The sequence below is a fragment of the Tursiops truncatus genome, chromosome 14, assembly GCF_011762595.2.
Source record: "Tursiops truncatus isolate mTurTru1 chromosome 14, mTurTru1.mat.Y, whole genome shotgun sequence".
Lineage (NCBI taxonomy): Eukaryota > Metazoa > Chordata > Mammalia > Artiodactyla > Delphinidae > Tursiops > Tursiops truncatus.
The window spans coordinates 35,534,409-35,559,719 of record NC_047047.1 but is presented as its reverse complement, the minus strand read 5'-3'; the positions used below and the strand labels follow the sequence as shown (position 1 = coordinate 35,559,719).

General features: G+C 38.8%; 1 protein-coding gene across 9 annotated transcripts in view; it reads right to left on the bottom strand.

Moving 5' to 3' along the window:
- VPS54 (VPS54 subunit of GARP complex) overlaps positions 1–25,311 on the bottom strand; it is a 137,429-nt gene that overhangs the window by 99,096 nt on the left and 13,022 nt on the right. For 8 of the 9 annotated variants that reach the window (XR_004521782.2, XR_012325681.1, XM_073791307.1 and 5 more), the window contains exon 1: positions 5,028–5,167. The gene's annotated coding sequence lies outside the window, so the exon portion shown is untranslated. Of the gene's footprint in view, positions 1–5,027; positions 5,168–6,970; positions 7,083–25,311 lie in introns of those variants that run through there. The other variant, XM_033838452.2, reaches the window with a different exon arrangement.

The window sequence follows — 25,311 nt, the reverse complement described above, 5'->3', positions numbered from 1 at the left end:
CTGAGGAATGATATAATCAAATTTGTCCTTAAGAAAAATCACTGATTATAGTACTGAAAACAGATTGGAGAAGACTAATACTAGAAGAGACCAAACAGGAAACTTGTAGGTGAGAGATGACAGTAGCCTGAACTCAGATAATGGTAGAGGAGATGGAGAAAACTGGATAGATTCAAGATATACTCTTTTCAGTATTCCATATCCAAATTTGTAACTGCCTACTGGGCATCCTCACCTACAAGTCTCAGAGATACCTAAAATTCAATATATCCAAAACTTAAATTCATTATCTACCATCTTTATCCACCCTCTCTTACCTGCCAAAAACGTTATTCCTTCTCTAGCTCAGTTAACAACACCATCTATGTAGTTTACCAAGCTAGAAACACTAGAGCCAACTTAACTCCCTGACCTCTCCACATTCTTCAAAGTCTATACCAACTTGAACTGTCCTATGGATTCTACCTTTAAAATTCATCACAAATCCATCCCTTGCTCTCCATCCCAACTGACACTGCTATAGTTTAGGATTTTACTTAGCCAAATTGAAAAACAAAACAAAATAAAAACAAAACAAAACAAACAAGGGCACAAACTTTCTTGACATAACAATTATGATTTCAAAATTTTACTTTATTCACTCCTCATGAGAAAAACATCATAAAATATGATGAATTACCACAATATTCATATACAACCCTTAAAATATGAAGAAAGGCATGAATAGTAAATGAAGACAGAAGGAATTATTCCCAGCAAGGTAACTGATGCAGATAACTATAGCTTACTCTTGATAAGGCTAAAACTTTTTGTATAAGGCACTGTTGAAATTTTTAATTCTTAAATTATACATTTTTATGACTTTTCAAAGAGCATATTTTGAAAACAAGGTAACCTATTCTTTATAACTTAATTTCACCATTTTAATAATCAGTTTTTTTGTTTTGTTTTGTTTTTCGCGATACGCGGGCCTCTCACTGTTGTGGCTTCTCCGTTGCGGAGCACAGGCTCAGCGGCCATGGCTCACAGGCCCAGCCGCTCCGCGGCATGTGGGATCTTCCCAGACCAGGGCACGAACCCGTGTCCCCTGCATCGGCAGGCGGACTCTCAACCACTGTGCCACCAGGGAAGCCCAATAATCAGTTTTATACTGTGTTGTAATAGTGATACCCTCAGGTGCTACTGAAGGAAGTCAGTCTGCCCCTAGTTGGAAGAGCTCCAGATTATGGCAATAATACTAGTTCTTTTACTAGTTTGTTAGCAATATATTCTTAGAACTTCTCTCTTCTCCCTAGAGAGGTTGACAGCAGTTACTATTCTCTGCCTAGCTTTCTATATTCCTGCTTTGGCACCATCTAATTTGATTCTTCTGAAACAAGTAACTCTTTTTTTATTAACTGAGGTATAATTGACATATAACATTATATTAGTTTCAGGTACATTAACTAACTCATATAGTATTTTACAGTTGACATAGCATCTTAACACACATTACCTCATTTAATTCTCACAATAAGTTTATAATGCAGGAATTATCACTATTCCTACTTTATAGATGAGAAAACTGAGGCTCAGAAAGATTGAGTAATTTATCTAAAGTCATAAGGCTGGTAAATAGCAAAAGTGATTCCAACTTTTCAATCTTTTCTTCTTCTTTCACCAAATTAAGGTTGTTATAAAGAAATTAGAGTCAAAAGGGGCCCATAAGAAAAAAAAAAGATGAGATTCATGTACAAGCTTTGAATTTTTCTTCATCACAACATACACAATTAATTAAAACACTTTAGCTTACTTTCTCTCCTTTCTTCGCAGTTGAAGCTACCAGGAAAAGAAATCTAGATAGAGAAAATACTATTTATCTATTTCCAATTTCAAAAACCTATGCACCAGTAACAAACAATTCAAAACATAATAGTTCAAATCTGCAGTAAAGTAAGGCTGCCATTTTCAGGAAAAAATTTTTTTACCCTAGATTTGAAGACAACTAAACAGACTAAAGAATATCTGCATTATGTCACAGATTTCCTTTTAATTTTCCCTCAACCGCCTCCCCCTGCAAAGAGAGAGAATTGCTAGAGGACCTAAAGTTTTATGTAACCCACCAAACAATGCCCACTGAAAATATTTTCCAATCTGGTGGGAGTCAAGCACATTTGCTCAGGACCTTACCAGAATAACACAAACTACAGGATTAGAACATTACTGATATGTAGGGTCAGATAATTCTTTGTTGTGTGTGGGGGGTAGGATGGAGTAGGACATGTCCTGCGCATCCTAGGATATTTAGCAATAGCACCGCACCCTCAGTTGTGACAATGAAAAATGTCTTCGGACACTGCCAAACGTTCCTTAGAGGGCAAAACTGCCCTTATTTTAGTACCATTGGTTTAGATGTTAGGGTCCTGGGTCTTTGAAAAAGGAGGTCTCCAACCAGCCCTGTATAATTTTTAAAAATTAATTTTGTTTTTAAAATTTGGATTTTTAAAAATAAGATGGTAATAGTACAAGAAGATAGCTAAATAATATATATGCCATCCTCCTTTAGGTTAAAGCATTTTAGAGGATTTTGTAACATGAATCGCATCTACTGTCACCTCTTCCCCTCCATCCCAAAGTTGGGGAATGTCCAGTTCTCTCCCTACTCTGCTAGTAAAATGTCAAATACTTACATACATATATACATACATACTTATATATACATAGGATCTAAACAGTTCTAACTTGCAAATCCCCATCTCTTGCCTTACATTGTCTCATTGTGGTTCTTGAGCCATGCATTCTAGAGATTCAACCTTCCACTCTTCAGATTTCCTCATCTGGTTTCTGCCATTTATTTGCGAAGCAAGCAGGAAGTAAGCTGATGACCTTTAAGATCTTTTCCAGCCCTAATATCCTATGGCAAAAATACTCCTTCAACTTTTACTTACTGACTTCCAGCTGACTAAACCACCTCCTGAGATCACTTAAGTCATTAATCCTAACTTTTTTCTTTCTCCACTCTTTATAGCAATCCATGAGGAATACAACCAAACAGTATATCAACTGTTTAAAACATCACTTATTAATACCAGTGATCAGTTGATTATTTCCTGTCCAGAACTATTTTAAACATGGAAATTAATCTTAAAAGAAAAATTTTTCAGGGAGCTGATACTATTTATGAGTGAACTACAATTCACTCATTGAGATAGAAAGTATATTAGTGGTTGCCTAGGTCTGGGGCTGGGGTGGGGAGTAAGGGGAGTTTCTTTTTGGGGTGATGAAAATATTCTAAAATTAGATTATGGTGATGGTTACACAATTATGTAAATATACTAAATATGGATGAATTTAACACTTTAAATAAGTGTACTTTTACTCAATAAAGTATGTAAAAAGCTAAAAGCAGGAAAAGAATTTTAATCAACTTTTACTGATAGGAAAGGAATGTGATTAAGAGCAAATTCTGCAGTTTGCCATTTCAAGAGTTATGTAAGATTTGATTTTAATTCTGACATAAAAACTTAATACCTATTCAGAAATAAACCTTAACTTTTCCAGAAAACAAACATATGCAAATTTAATCATCTTTTCTTAGTAAACTTTGGATAATTTAAAAGCAACGGAAAACACTTCAGAAAGCCCAGTGTTAGAGTAACAATACCTCTCCAAGACCAAAATATATTAATATCATCAACAACAAGAAAATGTGAACAGCCTTTATAGTTTGGCATGCATTCTTTATAAAGAAAACCATAAAACATTTATTTCTTTTAAAAGTGACCCTCAGATTGTAATGTCTGTCCTGATAGTGCAATAATTCTGAAATTAACAAGCATAATTTTAAAACAGCCAAATCACAATAAAATCTCAAACATCTAATCCCTCAAACCACAACTATCAATCGCCCAAAATTTGCACGCATTGATCATTTTTACCAAAACCTATCATTAGCAATGATGACCACTATGAACAATCAAGTAATACCTATTTCTAGGAAATTAGACTCTGACTGCAATACAAATACAGTCAAACAAACAAATCCCATCATTCCATCTGTTCTATCATAACTGCTTAGAAGTCATTAAGGCTCTGAAGGTACTTTTCCAACTAGAACACTTCATCAGATATAAAAGTCAACCTGACTGTCCATCAAAATCTGCAGTTTAAGTTACCACAATAACACATATCTCAGTATACTATCATGACATCACTTGCCTTGTAAGCGTTTACTCTTAAGATTGCCCTGGGGTTTGACAAATCAGATATAGAACCAATTAAAAGCAAAACACAAAAACATTCCAATTTAATTCTTCGAAAGTAAGGAGAGCCCCAATAAAGACCAAAATAAAGCTGGTGAAAGGGGAACTTTAAAAAAAATTGCAACCCGGGTCAACCAAAATTCTAAAAATACCATCCCGAACTCAGTACACGGACAGACCAAGTGTTAATTATAATGGGCAGGCAAAAGTTCCCTTGTCAACGACAGGAGGGCAGGGAAGGCCTGCCTTTGTACCAATGCAGAGATGGAAAGACACATAACTGAAGAAAAATTAATTATTGAACAAATGCTTGCGAGCTAAATTGCCAAACTGCAAAACACCGAGTTATTTTCTGGGTTGGCTTTCGGCAGGGGGAAAAAATGACTTTTTTAATTTAAATTATTCCAGTAGGATCAAAAAGGGGTAAGGGCCCGGCTAGAAAAAGAAAGGGAAAGTTTGGGGGCAGCGTCTAAGGCGGGTGGTGGCGGTTCCACAGCCCGGATCCCCGAGGGGAGACAGGGGCGAGAACGGCATAGCGGCCGCGGGCTGGAAGCGAGGAGCACAGCTGCCGGCCCCGATCCCGGAGGGAGAGTAAGAAGGAAGAGGAGGTGGTGGTGGCCGGGAGGAATGGAAGCTTCGGCGCTGGTCAGTTGTGACCGAAACTCTGCCGGCTCCGGCAGGGGAGGAGACAGAGGGGGTGGGGTCTCGGTCCTCCCTCTACAGGAGGTCGGGGTGAGGGTGGGCCGCGAAGCGCTGGGGGCCGCGTGCGGCCGGCCCGACACCTACCTGCGGGTCCCGGGCAGCAGCCCCAGAGCGAGGCCTAGTGCATCGCCGCCGCCTCCAACCCTCCACGTCGCGCCGAGGCTGCTGCTCCGCGGCCGCCGCCGCCCGGAACCCGGCTGGGCCCGAGCCCGGCTTCCCGCCCCCGCCCCGCGCCGGCTGGCTAGTCGGCTGGCGGAGCACAGGGCCGCCCTCTCGAGCCCAGCTCCGCTCGGGGGTGAGAGGCGGCAGCGGCAGCTCCCTCACGTCTCTCCCGGGTGTCCTGTCAGCCAGCAGTTTCCCCCGGGTCCGCAGCGCCGCCTCCGCCGCTCCTGCCACCGCCTCTCCCACATCCCCGGCCTCCAGAGGAGCCGCCGCCGCCGCCGCCGCGCCGCGACCACTACTCTAGCGCTTCTGCTCCCTGCTCCACTGGTTCCCCTCACTCCGCCCGCCTGCCTCGGCCCGGCTAGGTCCGGGGAGACAGTGTCCGAGGCCGCAGTGAGGCCGCCGCAGCCCCCAGCCCACAATCCACCGCGCGGCTCCGCCGGGGCGGGAGGCCGCGGCCCGGACCGGGGGTAGCTCTCGCCGCCTCAGGAGAAGGCCGGGGCCGGCGCTGGCGCCGCCGGCGTTCCCCCGGAGCGGGGAATACCCCGCGCGGCTGCTCGGCGCCTCCTCTAATCTATTCTAATAGTCCTCCAGGCAAAGAGAGAAACCCACGCTGAACTCGACTTTTCCCCACGACCCTTCCCCCACCCCGATGTGCTCTCGGCGGCAGCCAGGTGCCGTCTGCCGCCTTCTGAGGGACGGTCCGCGAACCCTCAGGGTGGCCTTCGCCCACCCCCCAGACCAACTGACTCCAAGCATCTCTCAACCACCCAGCGCCTATTAAGAAGATACTTCCACAACATTCCACCTCTCCTTTCACCCCCTTCAAAGTGAAGGCTGCTCAGAATTTCCCAGTTAAGCGTCCTTTTAAAGGTTTAAGGTGACCCCTCCCCAACAATCCACTGGACTCTGGAAACTGCATTGTCTCTCTCTCGAGGCCTTCCCTCACCAAGTTCTTCTAAGTTTTCCCCTAGTTCCAGGCCTTCCTTCCAGGCACCTATCAAACTTCTCTGGCACTGAAATCAGTTATTCCTGCTATTTGACTGAGATGCTTGAAGTGTGTGTATATTATTAATACCTCCTCCCTGTGATTCTCAACGGTAATCCAATTTAGCCGGGTTTCAGAGGGCTGGTGATCTTAATCCAATAAAATACAATCCACAAGAAAGGGGATGTCTTAGGATATTTTTTAAAAGAGAGGAAAGGGCCATTTGAGTGCTTACGTCTTAATTTTAGGAAGATTTCTTTCAATTTTGAAATTATTTCTTTGCCTAAAAATATCAAAGTTTCAGGCATTTATAAGACACTTAAATCAAAAGTGAAAATATAAGTCTTACCTTTGGGGATTGAAAAAAAATGATTCAAATTTCACTTCTAAGAAGTCACTTTGAAAACTGCAAACATAACTCTTTGTGAAATAATAATTTACACACTAAGGAGCTAAAGTTGGGGGGAAGGGAAGGACAAAAGAGAAGGAAGCAACAAAAATAGCTGAGAGGAAATTCTTACAGTATGTTTTTCAAATTCAATCCTCTACAGTTTTGTAATAAGGAGAATGAGAATATCAGTCTCCAATATGAACTAAATTTAACTTTAAAATAAGAAATCCTCCTAAATCCCCAATCTCATATAAAACCAGATGAGTTTACATTATGAACATATCAAGGAAAGACTCACCAAATTTCATCAAAGGCCAGAAAGGAGAATAATTCACTTTAAATCTGGAATCAGTTCACAGATTATACTAAGAAATATAGCAGGTTCCTATATTTTGGAACATCAGGAAATCAACAATAGTTCAAAAGCTGCCTTAAACCTGGCAGTTTGGCCTTTTAAAAAATATTTGCATTTATATTATACCCCACCTTGTTTCAAAAAGATTCCAAGTTGCTGTAGTTGGCACTTGGGTTAGACAATAGCCACGAAGTATCTCCCAGACACTAGAAGAAGACAGACTGGTTTGCTTTCCTCATCCACCTGTAGATAACATACCATAGGAAGAAAATACACACTGAGTATTGCACTTAGTTCTTTCAGGGATCCAGCATGATTTTATTTTTACTTTTCCACAGAACAGTTCATAATCATGAATCTAAATGTAAAAGTAAATGGTAATGATCAGGTTTGCCAAAAATAAAACAAAACAAAAAACTGTTAACTGGACAAGTAATTTAGAAGTAGATAAATTTCAAATTAATTAATATGTTCACTTGTTATCCCTTGAATCATTTCAGTATTAAAAAGAAAAGCCAATGGTGGTGTGATGAATCGGGCGATTGGGATTGACATGTATACACTGATGTGTATAAAATTGATAACTAATAAGAACCTGCTGTATAAAAAATAAAGTTAAAAAAAATGATGGAATACTGAAAACTTGTATATTACTCCCAACAATTACTGAGTATATTATTATCACGTGAAATATTATAACATTTCTAGTGTTAGAAGATGTTTGCATCTTCTAAATCAGCTGCTTGATTACTTTGGAAACAATTATTTAACTCTGTTAGATTGCCCTGTTACATTTCTCTTTGACACTGATATTCCACATTTTCATTTGATTACCATAATAGCAACTACCATTTACTAATAATTTACTGTGCTCCAAGATAGGGAAAACCAAGGTAGCATGGTGTATTAGTTTTCTATTGCTATGTACAAATTATCAAAACTTAGTAGTTTAAAATAACACATATTTATGATGTTATAATTTTGTGAGTCAGGAGTCTTGGCACAGTTTAGCTTGGTCTTCTGCTCAGGATCTCATAAGGCTGCAATCAATACATCAGTTATGCTGTGTTCTCATTTGGAGGCTTGACTGGGGAAGAATTTGCTTCCAGAGTCATTCATGTTGTTAGCAGAATTCCCTTTCTTGTGATTGTAGGACTGAGAACCCTAGCTTCTTGCTGTCTGGGGGCTGCCCTCAGCTCCTAGAGGCCTCCTGCAGTTCCTTGCCATATAGGTTTTCTCACTATGGCTGCTTATTTCATCAAACCAGCAAGGCGTGTCTCTAAACTCTCTAAAGTGAGTCATCTAGCAATACAGAATGATATTCTATCTTCACCATGTTCTATGGTTTAGAAGCAAGTCACAAATTTTACTCACACTTAAGAAGAAGGAATTACACAAAGTTTTGAATACCAGGAAGTGGGAATCATGGGGGCTACCCTAGAGAGTCTGTCTACCACCTGCAATGATTAATTCCACAGGCTTTGGAATTCAGCTAATTTTGGGTTTTTCAACCTGCTTTGACACTAACTCTGTGATTTTGATCCCAATTTCTAATCCTTTGTTTCTTCATCTGTCAAATAGGAGTAATATCCCCTTCACAGTTTATTTTTCTCCAATGTAAAGTGAGGGTAATGATAAATTTGTTGTAAGGATTAAATGAGCATTTTAGCACAGTAACTGATAACATGGGAGGCTCAATAAACACTTGTTAGTTTTCTTCCTTTTCCCTCCTCTCTTTTTTTGTTTTGTTTTGTTTTGTTTTGTTTTGTTTGCAGTACGCAGGCCTCTCACTGTTGTGGCCTCTCCCGTTGTGGAGCACAGGCTCCGGACGCACAGTCTCAGCGGCCGTGGCTCACGGGCCCAGCCGCTCCGAGGCATGTGGGATCTTCCCGGACCGGGGCACGAACCCGTGTCCCCTGCATCGGCAGGCGGACTCTCAACCACTGCGCCACCAGGGAAGCCCCCTCCTCTCTTTTTTATTTTGATCTTGGTCTCCTAGAAGTCCCCACTGTCATTTCTACTTTCAATGGCTACTTTGGTAGCCTGTGTGCAGAGTACGCATATGTGTGTACCTGTGTTTAGGGCCATGCAAACCCAACTCTACTATCAATACCTTTAAAAATAGGACTGTATTGCAAATGTTATCTCTAACTTCAACTAGGAAAATTAAAAACTGATAAACCCATAACATTAGAAGGATAATTATTAAACATAGAGGCTTTGAGAGTTTAGAGAAGTTTGTTGGGATTGACATTTTTTCCTCCCTCAGAATCATGTTTAATATGCATATGGTACAAAAGACATGTTATTGCATAGTAGTCTTCATGGACTCTGGGTTTGCATCCTAGACCTGCCACTTTCTAGCTGAGTAACCTCAGGCATGTTCAGCTCTCTAAAGCTCAGTTCCTTGTAGGAATAATGATAGCACCCACTTCACAGACCTTCTATAAGGATTACATTTAAAGTATACTTAAATAGCATCACTTACTGCCTAGCTCATAGTCAGTACTTTAAAATGTTAGATATCATACTCATTATTATAATCTTTACTATCTCATTATTATTAGGAAAGCTGTGTTAATGAAAAGTACAGAACAGGAAGCAGCAAGACATGGCTATGAATGAGGTGGGTGAAGTGAGGCATGAGAAGTCACAAAATCTCAAAAGTTCTCGTAAACCAAAGGGCTGCAAGTAAGATAAATGGTCAGAAGTATGAAAATTTGCAAGTCAGAAGTTGGACAAGTAGGAACTAGGGGCCAAGGTAAAATTGTGAATTCTCAACCAAACTGTGAGTAATGCAACCTAAGACATCAGCAAGAGAAGGTCACATAGGGCTTCCCTGGTGGCGCAGTGGTTGAGAGTCCACCTGCCGATGCAGGGGACACGGGTTCGTGCCCCGGTCCGGGGGGATCCCGCATGCCGCGGAGGGGCTGGGCCCGTGCATCCGGAGCCCGTGCTCCACAGCGGGAGAGGCCACGACAGTGAGAGGCCCACGTAACGCAAAAAAAAAAAAAAAAAAAAGAGAAGGTCACATAAAACAGGTAATTCCTACCTCAGACATGAAGTCTTTTATATAGTTCCTCCTGGAGCAGGAGTCAACCATATGGCATATCTAGTTGCATTTGGAACAGGAAACACTGAGTCCTGTTACTATTGGAAAATAGTGAATAAATTGTTGAATAGATTAGGAGAGTATAGCAATCAGAAATATGGGCATATCCTGACAAATGTAAAATTATTTTCAAATTGGACCATTTCCCTAGAGAAGTAGTTATACCATTTAATCGGTCCGATTATCATATTTTTTCTTATGTCGCTTTTTACAGTATTGGTTCCTTTATCTATGAAGGCTTTGTCTAACAAACTAAGTTATAAGTATTTCCAGGACAGGATTTTCTGTTGTTGCTGCTATTGTACTTTTTAAAATGTCCTACAGAATCTGGAACAATGTACTACATAGTAGACTTTCAATAAATGCTTGTTGAATTAAAAAATAAATATGAATTACTCCCACTTAGTAAATGGTATTTGGTATAATGAATAGTAATAATTCATGAAATTAATGGATGACCTTGAAATCATACTTGACTCTTTCATATTCCACATCTACCATGTCAGAAAATCCTATTAGTTCTACCTATTAGTTCTAGATATACCTTCAAAGTATATCTTGACTAAACACTTCTCACCACTCACATTGCATCCACCCTGGTCCAAGCCATCTTGCCTACAGAGCTGCTAACTACAGCTGCTGGGCTATACACTGCTCATTATGGGAAGCACCATTCTCAGACACTGCAGGGTGAATGATGCTTCTTGGAGTTGTATAGTGCAATGATCCTACTTGCCTGGATTACTGCAAAAGTCTCCTAGCCTTTGTCCCCCACCAGCTTATTCTCAACCCAATAATCAGCTTGATCTTGATGAAACTTAAGTCAGGTCATGTCATGTCATTCCTCTGCTTAGAACACTCCAGTGGCTCTATCTCATTCACAGTAGAAGATAAAGTCCTGGCAAGGCCCTAGTTGATCTCATCCCACTCTTACCTCTCTATCTTTATCTCTTCCTAGTCCCCCCATTTCTCACTGCTGTAGTCATATTGGGCTCCTCACTGTTCCTAAATCCAGGCATGCTCCTGCCTCAGAGTATTTGCACTTGCTCTTCCCTCTGCCTGGAATGCTTTTCCCCCACATATCCTAATGGCTAACTCCTTCACCTTCTTCAGGTCTTTATTCAGATCTTACCTTCTCAGTGAGACATTCCATGACACCCATATTTCTCATTGTAACACCATGTCCTATGTGTTTTTCCACTTTATTTTTCTCCTTAGACTTTATTATCACCTAAGCCCCCATATGTTTTACTTATTATCTGTCTTTCCCCCACAGGAATGTAAGCTTCATGAGGACAGAGAGTTTTGTCTGTTTTGTTTACCACTTTACCCAGCCAGTACCTGGAACAATGCCTGGTGTGAGCTGAGAGCTCCGTAAATACTTGTTGAATAATGAATGAAAGATAAAGACAAACTAGTGCTTATAAACATAAACCACTTTCTTCCACACATTAAGCAGAATGAGTAACCAATTAGTCTAATGTTTTTTCAAGACTTGCCACTGATATGTTATAGGGCTCAAGATTTTTGTTAAGTCACTATTAATTTATTAGATAATGATAGTCTTGGCTTATTTTACAATTGGAGTATTTTAAGTAATAACTATATGGAATTATTTTTTAAGTACGCTATTCTATAATGAAAAGACAATGGTTAAACATCTATTAGAAAAAAAATTTAATTTAAAACTTCTCTAGGTTAAGGAGAAATTTCATTTAAACTTTTCTAGGAAAATTATGGGCAATTTAGAAACCATATATTTTCAGAGAAACAGAAGCCGTGGGTGGCCTCTCAGGGATTTTCCTCAAGAACCACCCTCTACATCAACTGGGTACGTGACTCAACACCAACCATCACACAGAAAGAACCCCCTAAGCAGCAGGAATACAAATTCTTATACCGCTATGTAATATTTTTAAATAGAGAAAAAAATAAAACAGGAAATATTTTAGAAGCAAAACAGAGACAAAAACAACAAACAGTGGTATCATGAAAACAGGACAATTTCACAACATAATCCAGAGTAAAAGATTAGTATAACAATGGATTGCAATTATATAATGGACTTTCGTTGGATACCAAAATGCATCAGAAAGGCCATTTAATTCTCATGCCACTGTCTGGTCATTTTGATTCCGATTCTACCAGGAAGTAAACTATCTGTGTTTTCTTGCCCTATTCTCTTTACTTCTGTGAATTCCTGAGCATTAATAAAAACAAGTTCTCAGTCAGAATTTGATTTCAATCTAGAAGTCTTATTTCTGAAAATCTAGCCTTGATTTAAAACAGTATTTTCCCCTTCCATACTATTATTTATTAACTTTTAAGGATCTATATAAATAAAAATAATGAAAAACTCAAAAGAAAGAAAACATCTTTGAAATCAAAGACTTTTGGAATGGAAGAGGTTTTTCACTTGCACATGAGGAAATGGAGGTCCAAAGGGCTGAGACAGATAACATTTTAGCAGTGGCAGCCGATTTCTAATCAGAAGCCAGGTTTAAGGGCTTCCGGTCCCATGCTGTTTGTCCCACACTATATTGTGGGAATGCCACACCAAGAAATTACTGAAAAAGAGAAGAATTATGTTAAGTGGAATTACTTATTATTTGAATCCAAAAAATGTCAGATTCTCCTTCTTCTCCAAAGAAAAGTTAAGGCTTTCTCGAAAAGTATGGAATTTGAAGGTTCTCAATACTTATAAGAAAAAGACATCTTGTAGGGAAGATTTTGCTTGGAAATAAGTCTTTAATAACTTAGTAAATAATCAATTAGATTAATTTATTATTTCAGGTATTCTTTACCAGTTCACAAATCCAAGAGACAGTTCCTATACTTGGTTGCAAGAATGCAGTATTTTAGAAAATGTATAGCTTATTTTTGTGTGTTCCTCCTTTATAAATATGCAAAAGCCTATTTCCATTCTTCTAAGTTTACCCTAACTTTATTTTACAGCTCAATATGCCCAGCAAAAGAAATGATAAAGAAAGCATACAGGACACATTTACAAAATGTAAGTATTTTTGTGTCTAATACACAAAAATTGAAGGTCAGACTAGTGACAGTTTTTTTCCACAGATCCCTACAACAAGCGTATATCAAACCAGTGAGCAAACAAAAAGCCTGTATAAATGGCTTTGTCTTTATGATTAAACTGGCTCACTGATGCGTGCCAGGGAGTGCTGCTTTGATTCCAGGTGGTCAGCATATCCCTCTAGTTAATGGCATCCAGAGGGAAATGGCTCTCCTCTCTGGCTGTCTGATTCTTTACTGCCTGCCTGAGCTGCCTGCCTTTTGCCCCAGTATGTTAGAGGCTACCTCAGTTACTCACTACTTGTCCCCAGAATGAGGTTAATTTTTTGTCAAAATCATGACTCCTCTTAATGGTGGAAGAAATATTCTGATTCTAAATCTCTTATTAGAATGAAGAGGTAGGGAAAATGTTCCTACACCAACACTCCCTAACCCCCTACCGTCATCCTCATTCTCCAGTAGACATCCAAACATCCGTTCACACTCAGTGGATATTTATCAAAGATGTTTCTGGGTCCTAGATGCTAGCAGTAAGCAAGATTGATTCAGTTCATGCTCTCATAGCACTCACAATCTGGGGGTGGTTTGGAGAGGGAGTACAGAAAAGAGACATTCAACAAATATTATAGAAAATGTTCAACAGTTGGGATACATGTCATGGAAAAGTAAAAGAAGCTATGAGAGCTTGTAAAGGTGAGTGTAACTTAATGTAGGTGAACAGGGAATCCTTGCCCATGGAAGCAGCATTTAAACTGAGAAATGAATAGGAATTGGCCAGGGAAGGGGAATAGTGGTGGTGAAGAGTCCCAGGCAGTGGAAAGAGTCAGCAGAAAGAAACTCTGAGATATGAAGGAGCTAGGTAAGCAGAGGGAAGAGAGAAAAGGCTGAAGAAGGCCTAAGCCAGACCATTCAGGGAGTACAGGTCATGGTAGAGTTTGGACTTTATTATAAGTTTTTAGAGGGCTCTGGGGAAAGAGATGACACAAGCATGTTTTTAAAGGATCAGTTTGACCACTCTGTGGAGAATGAGTTAGTGGAGATAACCAAGAAAATGTATGGCACTAGCAGCTAGAAAGGTATCTGTTATGGACTGAATGTTTGTGCCCCCCATACCCAAATTCATATGTTGAAGCCTTCATCCCCAAGGTGATGGTATTTGGAGGTGGGAACTTTGGGTGGTAATTAGGTTTGAATGAGGTCATGAGGGTGACGCCCCTATGGTGGGATTAGTGTCCTTATTAGAAGAGGAAGAGTGAGAGATATCACTGTCACAGTGAGACACGGTGAGAAGGTGGCTCTCTGCAAGCCAGGAAGAGGGCTCTCACCAGGAACTGAATCTGCCAGCACCTTGATCTTGGACTTCTTGGATCTTGGATCTCATAACTGCTAGAAATATTTGTCTGTTGTTTAAGTGACACAGTCTACGGTATTTTGTTATAGCAGCCGGAGCTAACTAACACAGTGTCTGAGTGGTCCAGGTGCTGGGCTAAGGTGGTAGTGATAAAGACAAAGAGCAGTAGACAGATTGAGAAGTATCCTTGGAGACAGAATTGACAGTACTTGGTGACTGGTTGGACAAAGGGGCTAAGAAATAGGTAGATGTAAAGGATGATTCCTAGGTTGCTGATTCCTAGGTTCCTGACAAGAGCAACTAGGAGGATGGTGGGACTATTTAATAAGGTAGGAAACACTGGAGGAGGAAAAGATTTGGCACCATAAGTTCAGTAATAGACATGTCCAATTTTGGATGTCTATGTACTAGCTATCTGGAAATACTAAGGAGGCAGTCAGATATATGGGTCTGGAACTAAGAGAGACCTGAATGAAGATATAAATTCAGAAGTTGTCAACATGCATTTAATAATTGAAAGGATGGATGTGTATGAGATTCCTGAGAGAGTACAGAGAGATAAGAAGAGAAGAGGAGGGAAAGGAAGGGAAGAGAAAAGAAGGGAAGAGGGCCTACGACTGACCACAGATCCATACAACAAGCATACATCAACATATATCAAATCAATGAACAAAAAAACATTTATATAAATGGCTTTGTCTTTATGATTAAACTGGCTCGCTTATGTGTGTTAGTGAGTATTGCTTTGATTCCAGGTGGTTTAGCATATCCCTCTGGTTAAAGGACTAGGTCCTAAGAGGAGGAAAAGCAACCAGGGGAGACTAGAAAGAGGAACCAGAGAAATAATAGAAAAGCCAGGAGACCATGGGGTCACAGAAGACAAGGAAGCAATTTTTTTGGAAGAAGATGGGAGTGGTCAACTATGGCAAATAAGATGTGTTGTCCATTAGATTCAGCAGCCTGAAGGTCACAACTGATCCTACCAAGAAAAGTTTGGTAGTTGGTAGAATTAGAAGCAGATTATCATGAGCTGAGGACCGTTATATGAAAAGAACAAAGAATGAGTAAACTGTTTCTAAAAGCTTAGTTATAAAAAAAAAAAAAGTGGAGTAGGGGGAGGGACCAATGGAGTGGTAGGTGAATGTAAGGGAGGATTTTCTTAATATGGTACATATTTGAACATGTTTGAATTCCCAGAAGTTCTCTTCAAAAAAAAAAAAAAACAAAAACTAACTCCATTGGGCATAATAATTAATTTTCTCCCAAATATTTTTCACTCATGTTATTCTGTGGGTCAGGAGATCTAATATCACTTAAAACTTTTGATTGAACTTGACAAAAAAAATCTGGCTTAAGCTAAAAATTGGGGGGGGGGGAAATTTATCACCTTATGTAATTAAAAAGTCCATGGTTGGGGATGACTTAGGACATGGTGATATTTAGATGCTCAAGCAGGAACCAATTTTCCCCATCTCTCAGCTTTACTGTCATTCATTTATTCATTTGAAAATATTCATTGAAAAGCTACTATGTCTATTTTAAACACTTGAGATACAATGATACAAAAAACAAACCCACTTTCACTACTTCTTTTCAGCATTTAACTGGAGGTTCTAGCCAGTGCAGTAAGTTAAGAAAAAGAAGTTTTAACAGTATAACAAATAACAGTATTATTTATGGGAATAAATAAAATTGTTATTATATTTATGTAATATAACTGTGTATTTAGGAAATCTCAGTGAATCTACAGATATATTACTTGAATTAATTAGCCAGTAAGGTTGCTGGATACAAGGTGTGGGAGGTAGAATTCTAAGTTGTCCCTCAAGATTCTGGTCCCCTGGTGTACATACCCTATGACATTCCCTCCCCTAAAGTGTGGGTGGACCTGTGAATGAGATTTCACTCACATGATTAGTTTATTGTGTATGGCAAAGGTGAAGAAATTTTGAAGATGTAATTAAGACCAGTTGAACTTGGGGTAATCAAAAGGGAGATCATCATAGTGGCCCTACCTAATCAGGTGAGCCCTTTTAAAAGAGCTTAGAGGTCAAAGATGTCAGAAATCAGATATATTTGAAACAAGAGAAATGGTATCCTGCAGGCCTTGAAGAAACAGAATGTCATACTCCAGAGAGGACTACATGACAGGAAACTGCAGTGTCCTCTAGGAACTAAGAGTGGCTGCTAAATGACAGCCAGCATAAAAGAGGAACCTCAGTCCTACAACTGCAAGGAACTGAATTGCAGCAATAATCAGTGAGCTTGGAAGAGGACTCTCAGCCTGAGGTGAGATCATAGGCATGGCTGACACCTTGATTTCAGCCTAGTGAGACTTTGAGCAGATGACCTAGCTAACTCATATCCAGACTACTGACTCATGAAAACAGTGACAGAATAACTTTATTTTTTAAGATGCTAGGTTTGTGATCATTTGTTATGCAACTATGGAAAACCAATATAGAAGGTCAACATGCAAAATTCAATTATTTTTCTATATAACAGCAACAAACAGAAAAAAAAATTAAATTGTTACCATTTATAATTGCACAGAAGTATCAAATACCTAGGAATAAATCTAATTAAAGAATGCAAGACTTATCTACACAGAAAACTATAGAACTTATGGAGGGAAACTGAAGATAACCTAAATAAATGGAAATATGTGCATTGTTCATGGATTCGAATTTCAATGTTGTAAATATGTCAATCTCTCTAAATTAATTTATAGATTCAATGCAATCCCAATGAAAATCCTAACAGATTTATTTGTGGAAAATAGCAACCTGACTCTAAAATGTATATGGAAATGCTAAAAGCCAAGAATAGCCAAAACACTCTTAAGAAGAAGAGTAAGATAGGAGGACATACTCTACCAGTTACCAAGGTTTACTATAAAACCACAATGTAATATGGCATGGTATTAAGGTAGCAACTAAAGATAAAAAATTCTTAAACCTCTTACAAATCAAAAAATAAAAGACAAGTAACTCAGTAGAAAAATGGGCCAGGCAGTTGAACAGGCACGTCATGGAAAAGGATATCCAAATGGCCACATGAAAAGGTATTTAAACTCATTAGTCACGAGGAAAATGTAATATGATATACTATACTACACATCCACACTTAAAAGACTGAAAATACCAAATGTGGCCGAGGATGTGCAGGAACAGGTACATAACAGGGTGAATTCGTGTGATCACTTTGTTCTTTTAATTAAAAAAAATTTTTTATGGTACGATCATTTTGGAATGTAATTTGGCAACATCTTCTAAAGTTGAACATATGTACACTCATGTACACTCTATGACCCAGCAATTCTATTCTTAGGAATATATCTGATAAAAATGCGTGTATATGTTCATCAAAGGCATTTATAATAATGTTGAGTAACAGAAGCCAGACACACAAGAATGAATACTATACTTCTATTTACACAAAGTTGGAAAACTCAAAACTACGGTGTTAATAGTCAAGAGGAGAGAGCAGGTAGTGACTGGGAGGAGTATGAGGCGGGTAATGTTCTATTTCTTGATCTGGGTGGTAGTTAAATATGTGTATTCACTTTGTAATAATTTTTTACTCAAATTAGTTTTGTGTGTTTTCTTCTGTATGTGAATGATGTATCAATAAAAAGTTAAAAGAGTGCCAAGCTTCCTCCCCTCATGGACTTTATATTCTCCTGTGAGGATCCCTACGCTCCTCTGTGTTGGTGGCTTCGATGTCAGGCTTCAAGTGGTGGGAAGAAGTAGGAAGATAGCTCCCAGCAGCTCCTCATCTACAACTTCCCACATTCAAACCAGAAGCCAAGGTAGGCTTCTCTGCTGAGTCTTACAGGCTCAGCAAAAGTTCCAGGTTGCCCCTCTCTGGCCCTGATTGAGGGATGCTCTGATCCCAGTCACTGAGGCCAGTGTGAGGTTCTTAACTGGGAAGCCTGAATCACAGTCAACCTGAAACCAGAATGAAATAGGGTCAACTTCACCAGAACACATAAAATAAGAATGAGGAAAGATGTGGTTCTCCAAAAAAAGAAAAACGAAACAAAACAAAAAACAAAACTGGGGCCGCATTTCAGAAAAGGAAATAAATGTGGGCTGAAAACCCAGGAAGCGTGTACCATGGGTCTCCTGCAAGTGAAAAACCAGATTTGCCAATTCATATTAGGTCAACTTCCCTTTAATCTCTTTCATTTACCACACATGTTTCAGGGATTTGTTTTGCTTACTTCTTCCACTACTAACATGATTGCAAATAGACTCTTTTCTTCCCTTTCATTAGCTGAGAAGTAGGGTACTCCCTGTTTCTATGGCTTTGAGACAAGCTGAAAACAATCAACCAAACAAAAATTAACAACAAAAATCCGTTTAGAGTTTTAAATATCTGTGTCTGCTAGAGACTACAATGGTTAATAAAAATAATCAGACCTTGGAAAATAAGTTCTATTTCCGCTCACCTTCAGAGGCTCCTTTCAGGTGCCTCAGGGGATACCTTCTCTGGTAAGCTTTCTTTACCATCTCCTTCCCTGATCTGAGTTACTCAGCTCCTCTGACTGCTTGCTTACACTGTACTGTAATTTCCTGTTTTCTTATCTGTCTTACCCATTGCCTCATATGTTCCTTGAGGACAGGCTTTGGCCTATATCGCTGTATCACCAGTACAAAGCTCACTGTCTGGGACATACACGACGGAGGGTCAATAAATATTTTCTGAATGAATGAGTGCTTCATATCCCACTTGCATTTAATTCTGGTAACAGCCTGTGAGATAGAGATTATTAGCCTGAGGCTTGGAGGGGTAAGGTAGGTGACTTGCCCCAAATCACACACAGGTAAGTGGAGTCAGGATTTGAGCTTGGATCTATCTGATGCCAAAGTCTGGGCTCTTGGCTACTGTCTTGGTCAAAAATCTTCATTTATTTGGAATAAGGTTCAAACTCTAGCTTGCAAAAGTTGTCCATAATTGGATCCTATCTGCCTTTCTAAGCCTTTCTGTCATTCACCTTCACATATCTTTCCTCACAGCCCCTGAACAGACTTGGGTTTTCCTGCCTCTGTTTTTGCTAGGCTCTGCCAACTCTGCCTACTAATCTTATTCCTTCTTCAAGGATCAGCTCAGATGTCATCTCTTTGATGAAATGTTCCCTTATCATTTAGCCAGAAGTGACATCCTCCTCTTCTCAATTTTCATATCCTTTATTTCCTGAGCCATGGACATGGCATTTATGACACACTAGTGTCCTGTTCAAGCTATTAGCAGACCTCTTAGTTTCCATATTAGACTATTGCTCCATGGCCTGTCCCTCTATGGCCCCTCATACAGTGACTTGCACATGGTAGACTTTAAAAATGCTGGATGAATTAATGGTGGCAATGGTGACTTTTTGGTATGCCACCCATCTCCCTCCCTGTCTAGGGATTATGACTGTGCAAATCATTGTTAAATCTGCCTCATATCTCATATCCTCCTCATATTCCATAGTCTGTGCTCTCTTGGGACTCAAAGGGATCTTCTGCATTCAGAACCACCAGCTCTTAAGTTGGAAAATTGAAGTATAGAAGGGGTTTTTTAAGCTGTCAACAACGTGGTTTCACAAATAGTTTGGTGACATGGCTTTGTGAATAATATCTTTTTTTTTTTTTTTTTTTTTTTTAGTTTAGAAGGCCTAGTGACTGTGAGAGGAAAAAAAATAAGGGAGTTTATTCTAGGTGTTTCTAGAGCTGAGGTAATTTGGTCTGTTAATAGTAAAACCTGAAGTTAACCAGAACCCAATTAACTAGCAGTAATTGGCACCTCCAATGACACAAACACACACACACACACACACACACACACACACATGCGCGCGCGCAGAAGAGGGAGAGAGAAAGAGAGAGGATTTGCCCTTAGAAGAAACAAATGACAAGAACAACACAATATTATCAGGTGCACTCAAAACAACCACTAGCAGCATGTGCCCTCCTCTCTCAAAACATCGTTTACAGAAGGGAAACAACTCAAACTTCTGAATCATGCAACGTGATAGAAAGATAGAAGGGTTTACCAGAAAATTCATTTAATCAGCACATGTTATTTCCCACAAATTGTGGTTAAGCAGTGTTATATCTTAAGACTATAGTGAGCTGCCTAGGAGTTGTGGGCAAGTGTAATTCCTTAAAAAAAAAAACAACTTTGCAAACTTGTTCAAGAATTATAGCAACTCAGCTAACTAGAAATGTAAGCCATTTTCAAAATGAAACCAGAATCCTCAAGGTACAGCTGGAGCAGAAGATTCTGGAGTGCCTTGTTTTCTGCTAAATTGCAGGCTCCTTCAATGATCAGGTTTCAAGTTTTACTGCAGCAACTGACTCAAAGTGATTACTTAGCTTGCAAAAGAGAAGAGTGTAAAGGAACACGACTGAGGTACTGAAAATTGCAATTAAAGAGGGCACATGAAACTTGATCTGTTCCTCCTTTTAATCTGGTTGAACAATACATGGACAAGAACATTTAAAATAAAGTTTAATATTAATGGAAATACTAAAGAAGCAACTAAGATTTCTGGAGACATTTTTAAAGGCATAGTATTTATAATGGCAAAGGGGGACATGGAGAAAAAGGCTAAAATAAGATATATTTTTAACTGAGTAATCACACATATTAGCATTTGATGACAGTCAACAGTGTCAAATTTCAGGTGATTAGAACCCAAGAACTTGGTGGGCTAACCCTGAAGACGCTGCTGGAAGAACACAACAATAGCCATTGTAAGGTTGGAGGCAAATTAGCATGGTGAGCAAAGTGGCCAGTACATCAGATCTTCAGATGATGGTGACGATGAGGAGAACTGGCGTGTTCACAGCTACTTCCCCATTATTTGAAAAAAAAATGTCCCTGAGTTTCTTTTTGTTTTTCTCCATTTCTTGGATTACCTTCCCTGCACCTCTTCCTACCTGCCCCACCCCCAACTCTGCATATCCAAATTCTACCTCTTCTTCGAACAAACTTTTAAAAATGCAGTTTATTCCAGAAAGTGATTTCTGCGCTCACTACTAGGAAAAAGCAAGTCTCTTCTCTTTATCCCTCCTCCACACCTCTTGTGAGGTACTAGTCATTTTCTGCCTTATAATATGGATACGTATAATGGGGCTTGTTTCCCATACTAGACCTTAAGCATAAGATTCATGATTTATCTCTGTATTCTCTACCTTATCACTTCTTTCTTATGTATAGAAAGCAACCAACAAATATTTGTAAATAATTATAAATTTGTGTTTAGTGAATGGAATAGTAGAGATGGAGTTGCACTGATGTAACTTTGTCTTATCCAGATTCTCTTTGACCAATGTCTCATCTTTTCAAAGGCTAAAGATGCAGTTCTTATGACTTCATGGGCTAAGGATTATCAGTATTAAGACAACATATGATACACATGTTTTAGAATCTTTGTGTGAATTAACTTTATAAATTTAATTATATTTTAATGCCAGAGGGGTTTTGCTATTTAGAGAAACCATGTATAGGATCCTTTTGAAATACTTAGCTCCTCCTAAGTATTTTGCTGTAATTTTAATGCATGGAGATAGTTTTTTATTTAAAAAAATATTTATGTACAATAAAAGTCACTTTTTTGATGCCTAGCATTATAAGTTTTGACAAACGCATAGAGTCACATAATTAAGACACAGGACAGTGCCATCACTCAAAAAGTTTCCTGATGCTGTCCCCTTGTTAGTCCATCCCCTCACCACAAACCCTTGACAACCACTGACCTGTTCTCTGTCCCTATAGTTTTGCCTTTTCCAGAATGTCATATAAATTGAATCAGATAATATATAGCCTCTTGAGTCTGGCTTCTCTCGCTTAGCATAATGCATTTGAGATTCATCCATATTGTTGGCATATCAATAATTTATTTCTTTTAATTGCTAAGTTATATTCCATGGTACAGAGGTATTACAGTTGAAGGATATTTGAGTTATTTCCAGGTTTTGGCTGCTATGAATATATCTATTATAAATACTCATATACAAGTCTTTGTGTGAACTATATTCTTTTCTCTTGGGTAAATACCTAGGAGTGGGATTATTTGGTCACATGGTAAATGTGTAACTTCATGAAAACTGCCAAATTGTTTTCCAAAGTTTCTGCAGAATTTTGCATCCCCATCAACAATATATGAGAATTGCTCTACACCCTAACCAGCACTTGGTATTTTAAGTTTTGTTTTTAGAAACCATTCTAATGAGTGTGTAGTGGTATCTCATTGTAGTTTTAATTTGTATTTCCCTAATAACCAAAGATGTTGTGCATCTTTTCATGTACTTACTTGCTATCCATCCTCTTTGGTTAAAATATCTGTTGAAATCTTTTTTTCCATTAAAAAATTGGGTTGTTTATTTCATATGGCTTGCCTTTACTTAAATATTTTTTTAAAATCACATAACTTTGTAGAAAAAGAAGAGAATTAAAATCACCCATGAATCCACAATAGGTGATAACTATTTTTAAATATTGTATATGTACTTCCCATCTATTTTCTTAATGTGGGTTTACCCTAAATTTCCTTGGTTGCACCAGCCTAAATATATAAATGAGGTCAGCAAGTAGTAATAAGTCAAGTATAACTCAAGTCCTTTCTATGCCTTGCTCACAAAATGCTTAAGATAGAAGAATGGAGGATTCTTCAATGGAGAAACTAAATAGCCTTAGAAAAAGATATTTTCACATACTGGCTTTAGGTAATTGGCCAATAAGAAGGCTGTTATACCAACTGATCACCCTAAGAGAAGCCCATCATTTGATCTGTTCCCTTCACCCCAGCAAGTGCTTTCAATTTACTTTTTTAGTTGATATCTGTCACTTAGAAAAAGAACAGAGACCCAAGAGTCACCCGAAAATTAAGAAAAGCCTTGGAACATTACTCAGCCATAAAAAAGAATGAAATAATGCCATTTGCAGCAACATGGATGGACCTAGGGATTATCATACTAAGTAAGTCAGACAGAGAAAGACAAATATTATATGATATCACTTATATGTAGAATCTAAAAAATGATACAAATGAACTTATTTACAAAACAGAAACTGACCTAGACTTAGAAAACAAACTTATGGTTACCAAAGGGAAAGGTGGGGGGAGGTTGGGATTAACATATACACACTACTATACATAAAACAGATAATCAACAAGGACCTACTGTATAGCACAGGGAACTCTACTCAATATTCTGTAATAACCTATACAGGAAAAGAATCTGAAAAAGAATAAAAATATGTATATGTATAACTAAATCACTTTGCTGTACACCTGAAGCTAACACAACATTGTAAATCAACTATACTCCAATATAAAATAAAAATTTAAAAACAAGTCCACAACATCAGAGGTAACAAAGAAAAAAGGAACTCAGAGGAAACAAAGATGATGCAGGATGCAGGAAAAAAAACGAAAAAACAAAAAAACACCTTTTTTAAAAAAAAGTACTTGAGGGAATTCCCTGGTGGTCCACTGGTTAGGACTCCGTGCTTTCACTGCCAAGGACCTGGGTTCAATCCCTGGTCAGGGAACTAAGATCCCATGAGCCATGAAGCACAACCAAAAAAAAAAAAAAAAAAGTATTTGAAAAGTAAAAATATGATCACTGAAATAAAAAGTCCCAAAGGAGATCAAGAGGAGAATATTGAAGACGAAGAAGACAAGGAGATAGAAAGTAGGGGAAAAATGTAAGAGACTTTAAAAATCAAACAGAAATTCCATTGTTTAGCTAGTTAGAGTTCCAGAGAGCACAGGACAAAAATGAAGGAGAAAAAATTATAAACGAAATCCTAGAAACTTTATCTGATGTAAAGAACATAATCGCCAGGTGAAATACCCAGCCCAATGATTGAAAAAAGGCCTATAACAAGGACATGATGATAAAATATTAGTACACTGAACATAAAGATCATAAGACCTTCTAAAGAGGGGAAAGATGATTGTATCAAAAGGAAGAAGAGGGCTTCCCTGGTGGTGCAGTGGTTGAGAGTCCACCTGCCGATGCAGGGGATGCGGGTTTGTGCCCCCGTCTGGGAGGATCCCACATGCCGCAGAGCGGCCGGGCCCGTGAGCCATGGCCACTGAGCCTGCGCTCCGCAATGGGAGAGGCCACAACAGTGAGAGGCCCACGTACCACAGAAAAAAAAAAAAAAGAAGAAACAATAACTTCAGCCTTCTCAATAACATCACTCAATTCTAGAAGACAATGGAATATTATCTTCAACATTCTGAAGTGAAATTATGTTTAGCTAAGAATTTTATATCCAACCAATACAGTGTGAGGGTAGAATAAAGACATTTTCAGAGATTCAAGATCTCAAAAATTTATGTCTTATGTATTCTTTCTAGGGAAATTACTATTTCAGAAATATAAGACAATCAACCAAGAAAGATGACAAGGAGCCCAGGAAATAGGAGAGCTAACCCAGAGGATGGTGAGAGAAGTCCTAGAATGCTAGAATGACAACCATGTCCCAAAGCCTAGGGCTCATTCAGTCCTGATTAGATCAAGAAGACAGAGATTTTTTTTTTTTTTTTTTTGAGAATAAAAGTGGAGCTGATAGATTAATGGTTCTGTGTTTGGAGGCTTGGAAAAATAATATTTCTAGCCTTTTGAGCCTTGAAAATCTTTATATATAGTCGTAATTATGTAAGTTCTGACTACTGGCTTAAAACATTTTTGCCTTGTGACATTTTTGCCAAAAAGTCTTGCCATATGACATTTAAAGATTATGATAAATCTATAGTGGGAGGAGGTGGGGAAGGGAAGTGGAGGTGGAGGTGGAGTAAAAGGGCTAAATCCTCAACCACCATAACAGGATGTCAATAGACAATGTCTTAAACTGAGAAATTGAGAAATAGCTGAATGAGCAAAGTACTTAAACACAAAGAGGTAAATAATAGATAAAATAGTTAGAAATTGAAAGTGGCAGCCTCTCAAGAGCAGTATGGATAAGAGATG